Source organism: Molothrus aeneus, chromosome Z, assembly GCF_037042795.1.
Source record: "Molothrus aeneus isolate 106 chromosome Z, BPBGC_Maene_1.0, whole genome shotgun sequence".
Classification (NCBI taxonomy): domain Eukaryota; kingdom Metazoa; phylum Chordata; class Aves; order Passeriformes; family Icteridae; genus Molothrus; species Molothrus aeneus.
Genome location: NC_089680.1, coordinates 73,153,912 through 73,159,911, shown reverse-complemented (window position 1 = coordinate 73,159,911; position 6,000 = coordinate 73,153,912).

Below are 6,000 nucleotides of genomic sequence, written 5' to 3'. Positions count from 1 at the left end.
AAATAATTCTTCTTTCAGACTAAAGAATAATGTAAGTGAAAAAAATGAAAACAAGAGAGATTGCCATTGCCTGACATAACCTGGATGGACACTACACTTATTGTAGGGACGTAGACTTCTGCCTCTGACATGGACAGACTCCGTTTCTGTATATGTCAGCTGCAGAAAAAAGAGTAACATCACCTTGTTTCTCTTACATCTAACAAGTGATTCAAACTGCCAGTAATTTGGTAATTCTGAAGTAGTGGCTTCAATTAATCTCAAATATTTCCCAAAAGTATTTCCCAACACAGGCTCCTGAACCAAAACAGACATACACTGATTATGTGTTTCTGGTTATCCAATATGTTTTGTATGTCCCTCAATAGTACAGCTGTTAGATTGCTAAAGTAAAATTTTTAAATTCAAAGAAGTGAAAATATTGCTAAAATAATAGTAAAGAAAAAAGTTTCTCTTTCTATTTATCACAACTTCATCAGTTAAATATTTCCAGCAGCTCTCTGTGTGGTGCTGTTAAGATAAATCAAACCAAAGACAGTCTTCTTGAAAACTGGAGGTTCAAGTTAGGCAGGAGTTTGTCATAAATACAGCCTCAAAGCTTGACTTACCCTGACATTTATGTTTCCTTTCATCCTGTCTCTCTGAAGTGAGGAAAAACTCTAGGGCTGGGGCTGTCAGTAAGACTCTTGATCTCGAGGGCTCAACTTGAAACATTTTAGGGTTGCCGTGACTGCTTTTTGGGGTGTTTTTCTTGTAATCTCTGTCCATGAATGCTTTTAAGATACATCAGACAGATGAGGTTGACTGGTCAGACAATTCAGCTGGAAAAGCTGGTAGTGTGGAAGCAGCCTGAATATATTTTTAAAAACGGGCACCTTCAAGTCATTCAATCTCATGTTCCTGAATACACCAGCATATAGAGCCCCTAGCTGCTTTTAAAACCCATGGCCACGGATTTGAGTCTTGAGTCCTCTGGGAGCATTCATCTCCCAGCATGGGCAGAAAGAGGAGAATCAGGGCAGCCACTAAGGCAATCAAGCAGATTGTTTACTACTCTTAGCAAGGCAAGTCCACCACAGAAAATGTCCAGGAAACTCCCCCTAGAGACACATACCCTGCCCCTAGACAGTTGCCTTTTTTTTCTTCTACCTTTCTTATCAATCTCCAGCAGAAACTCTAAAAGTCTTATCTTGATTGGCCAGATTACCAAGATGATCTCCTCTCCATGATGAATAGAAATCAAACTGTTTTTCTCTGTCAGCGAAGCATACATTCCCAGTCCAGACAGTTAAATGAATAGAACCTCTCCTCTCCTCTCCTCTCCTCTCCTCTCCTCTCCTCTCCTCTCCTCTCCTCTCCTCTCCTCTCCTCTCCTCTCCTCTCCTCTCCTCTCCTCTCCTCTCCTCTCCTCTCCTCTCCTCTCCTCTCCTCTCCTCTCCTCTCCTCTCCATCCCAGCTCTCCTGTCATCCTTTCAGTGTCCTTACCCTCCCCCCAATTAATTCCTATGCTTTAATACCATCTGAGAGTCCTTAGTGAGAAGAGGATCTGCTTGCTATGCAGGTGCAAGTTTTCAGCACCACAGCACAACAGCAATGCCACCCGCTCTGCCCTCCTCAGGGCTCCTCTTTGTGAGCCACTTTTTCTTTTCTTCCTTTTTAGCTCAGTGCTGAACAACCCCATGCAGATAATCTGATTATGCTAATTTGTACTTCATGAACCCAAAGTAAGGGGATCTGCAGAGGGTGAGCTGGGCTAGGGATAAGGGTGGTGAAGGCAGGAGAGAGGTTTGGGAGGGGGGGGCACAGACAATGGGTTCAAGTCAGTTAACAAAAAAAGCCGTCTGTATTGCCAAACAAAGCACACTCCGGGTAACCCCTTGCTGCTCTTGACAATTTAGAGTGTCCCAAACTGGCCTGTGCCTCTGAGCAGAAAAGGGAACACGGAGAATATACAATGAAGGGGCACAATGAGAAGTCTGTTTCCTGCTGAATGTTGCTTTTTTTTTTTTTCCCCTCCTTAACTAATCCTTCCCAGAATCTAGTAGTTGAAGTACGCTCCACAAATGGTTTGTCAGGTGGTAGCTATGGCACTAGACAGCTTCTGAGCACACACACCCTCATCTGTCCAGTTAGACTGATGATGCACTCAAAATTTATTGAATAAGGGGCAGTGACTTTGCAGACACAAGCTCACAGCTTGGACTTGTCCCTCTGCAGGAGCTGATGGAGTCCCAGCTTGGTTTTACATCGTCTTCGCTGCAGCAGTAATCAGTCAGGAAACAGCTCTGAGGAAAAGAAAAATATAAAGGATAGGGAAAAAACCATTTTCAAGGTTAAAGCAATCCCAAAGCTGTTTGCATTGGCAGGCAACCCCTGAGATCCATCTAATCTAGCCTCCTGCTCAAGCCATGTCACCCTAGAGTTGTTTGCCCAGGACTGTGCCCAGTCAAGTGTCTCCAAAGATCCTTTGCTATTCCAAGGGAAAATGGGAGAGGGAAGGAAGACAGTTGCTCTGCACTCTGCCTTAAATAGGACAGCTCCTCTTTCTCATGCAGAAGAGACTATTTGTTCAGTTCTGAAGCCCTAAGTAGAATACCTCTGAACACCATTTTATAAAAACAAATGGAGGAGGAAAAATGACTGCCCTGAAGCTGTCATCTCAGGGACAGTCTTGGGTTCAGTTGCATTTGCATTAGGGTATTACATGAATAGGGTAGAAAACATGCAATATCTTCCCAGCATTGCTCTTCTTTATTTGAGATCTCATTTGCTGAATGTGTGGTGCATTACAAGGCCTATATCAGTATTTAACAAAATTAACAAAATAACAATGAATGGAGCCACTGAGCAAAAAAAGAGAAAAAAGGCCTCAGAAATGTAAGATTACCAGGTTAAATTCAAGTATAAAGAGTATTTTGAAATTGTCAGATATTGATGGAAGCATCTATGTTCACTGTATGCATGGAAATGTGCCTTGTTTTCTCTCTTTTCCCTGGGAAGCAGGGAAGTTTATCAGATGTGATCCCAACCAAACAGTATTTTTATGAGCTGTGTCACATTTCACATAAGCAGATCTGATTAAAAAAAACAATTTTAAATCTGAGACAATCAGCAATCCCACATCCTATGCTCCCTGAGTGCTAGATGCCTGGAGCTCTTGGAACACTTAAAATCCACTGATATCTAATGAGCTTTAAAGACCTGGGCTTTTGCCCTGCTGATAGATGTAACACAGAAAAGCCAGTGAATGCAGCAGGACTTAGTGCACAGCAGTAGTTTGAGGTCTGTCATTTGTACTGTTTGAGGTCTTCCTGTATCCTTTTCTTCCTTTCTACAGCAGCTCTTGGGTGAGACCAGACTGGGAAGGATTTGACAAAGCAATAAACAGAGTTAGTACCATAACCTTGAGGAGAAGGTCTTGTTCTGTCTCCTTGTTTTTCTCCTGACCTGAGGGATGACCTGCCCCAAACCACTGCTTTACCTAGCTGTTTTTAATAGAAATAGTGAGTTACAGTAAGCAAAGATGATTATTTTGCTAAATATATACAGGGACTTAAATGCAATGGGCTTTGGCCTCATTTGAAACTATTAAGTTATATACATATGATGTTAATATGTAAGAAGAATATGTGAAGAATGTATTGCCAGCTGTGATTGATTACAACCTTGAAACTAGCTAGGAGTTACTATTACTGACATGTGTTTTTCCAGAAAAAGAGAATCCTGAGCAGTTGGATGAAGCAGGCCCACAACTGTTGCATTACAGTGAGGAAAGGCACAGGAGATGCATTGAGCACCCAGTCCTGAGAATCAGGTACCTACTGAGAGGATAGGGAGGTGCTCAGTGTTTGTTGGAGCTGAACCACAAGTCAATACAATCACCAAAAGCTCACCCAGGGACCGTGACAGCACAGCACTCCTGCATGCCAGTGCTGAGGGAAAGTCACGACTGCAGGGAAAGGCATCCTTTGAATCGCGGTTGGATCAACAGAGGGCTGGAGCTTGTCTCAGTCCCACCAACCAGTCAGCAAGGGATATATCTAAGGATGCAGCAGAGAGATAATCAAGGTAATAAGAGTTAAAGTCTTCTCTATAAATCAGCTCCTTTCAGAAAGAATACTGTTAAGGAACAAAACATGCTAGGGAGAGGCCTAGCAGCCAAGAATTCTAATTTTTGTTAACCTGAATTAAACTCTATGTGAAGTCATCACTGAGTTTACTACTGCAATAAAGAGACAAAATATTGGAGTATTTCTTTGATAGACAGATATATCTTTTTGTATACATCCATAGCCTGAAGCACACACTTTTGCCTACCTGTGTGTCCATGACCTAAGGGTAGACACCAGGGACCTCTTGGAGAGAGCCAGCAGAACTGGTTGCAGCTGCTACAGTCCTAGGCTTCACCTAGGAAAGAACACAGTGCTTCTGCTTCAAAGGCTGCAGAAGAGAAATTTTAAATGGATCCTTAAATGCTTGGGAGAATCTAATCTGGCATGAGGGAGGATGGAGCTGAGGTGGATGTAAGTCAAAGAACACCACTGCTCAGTTTAAAAAAAAAAAACCCCAACATTATTTCTGCACTTTCCAATTTAGCTTGGCACTAAGCAGCTTGCAAGGAAAATAAACCAGAGTAATGTTAAGTTAGGAGAAACTTGGCCATCTGAACTTCCTATGATTTGTTTTCTCTCTTTTTTTTCAGAAAATCTGAAAGGAGACAGGATCTGACCTTCTGAAGGAAAACTGGAAAAGAAGGAGGGTAACCAGAGTGATGAAGCAGGAAGATGCAGAAAGGTGGGGCCTGAGTTTATGAGTTTTGATTGAAGGCATGCACAAGTAAGGTGACAAAAGTGGAATGAACAGCCAGATTCTCAGAGAGACAGACAGGAGACTGACAGGTGTACTAAGCCATGAGTAAATGCTGAGGATGCCATGGAGAAAGCAAGACAACCAGGCAAGCAGTGGGGAGTGACACTGAAAGAAATATGCAGGGTTGATGAATATATGGTGCTGGTGAGAGAGGAAACAGGAAAATGCTCTAGAAGATCAAAGTAAGCAGCTTGATGGAGATAAAAAACTGTTGGAAAACAGGGAAACAAGGCAGAAAACTGTGGAGCAGAGCAAGAATTTGTTTGGAAGGAGACAGACAGCAGTGTGGCACATGGCTACAAATCACAAATGTGGTAGGCTGAGAGCAGACAGTAGAAATGCCCATTTCCATATTGTGACAAGGATTACTATTTTCATCTGACTTGATTTTGATCCACAGGCTTGAGCTTGAGAGATCTTAGAAGATAAAAAAAACTTAACCTAATAATTCATAAAAAGAGATTATTCCTAATTTCCTGAATTGAGGAAGAAGAGTAAGAGTTTTGAGGCATACTGATGAAATATACCAAAGGAGTTCTCTTCCTTTTTTTCCCCCTAAGGCACTATTTTTGAACTCCAGGCCATTGCCTGTAGGACCCCAACAGACATTACAAAATAAAACACTAAATAAACATATCTCACATTAAGCAGCAACTTCACCAGCTATACTTCCATGCTAAGTAGACAGATCTTTTTTTTTTCAAACACAAAAATTAACACAATCCCTCTGAAAAATACTCTGGAGAATGTACAAGTTGGATAACTATTCAGCAGGTGTTTACAGTGGGGTTTTTTAAGGTCAGGATAAAATTCCTTGAGCAACAGAGTAAGTTCAGGTTTGTGCTTTGATTTCACAATGAGCTTTCCACTTTTACAACACAACAGTCCATCTTTAAAATTCTTTTATGCACACTGTGCTGTTCAGATCTCACTATTAGCCTGCTCCCAATTTATGAAGAAAGGGGCATGTGTTCTTCCAGTTTAAAATCAGCAAAACACAAACAATTGTTTCTCACACACACTAACACAGAGACAGGTGTACCCAGCTCACACACTAATACCATCAGCTCACACTGACACAGTTCTCTCAGCATCCTGCTCAAGGGTGAGCAGGATCATTTCAGGTGTTTA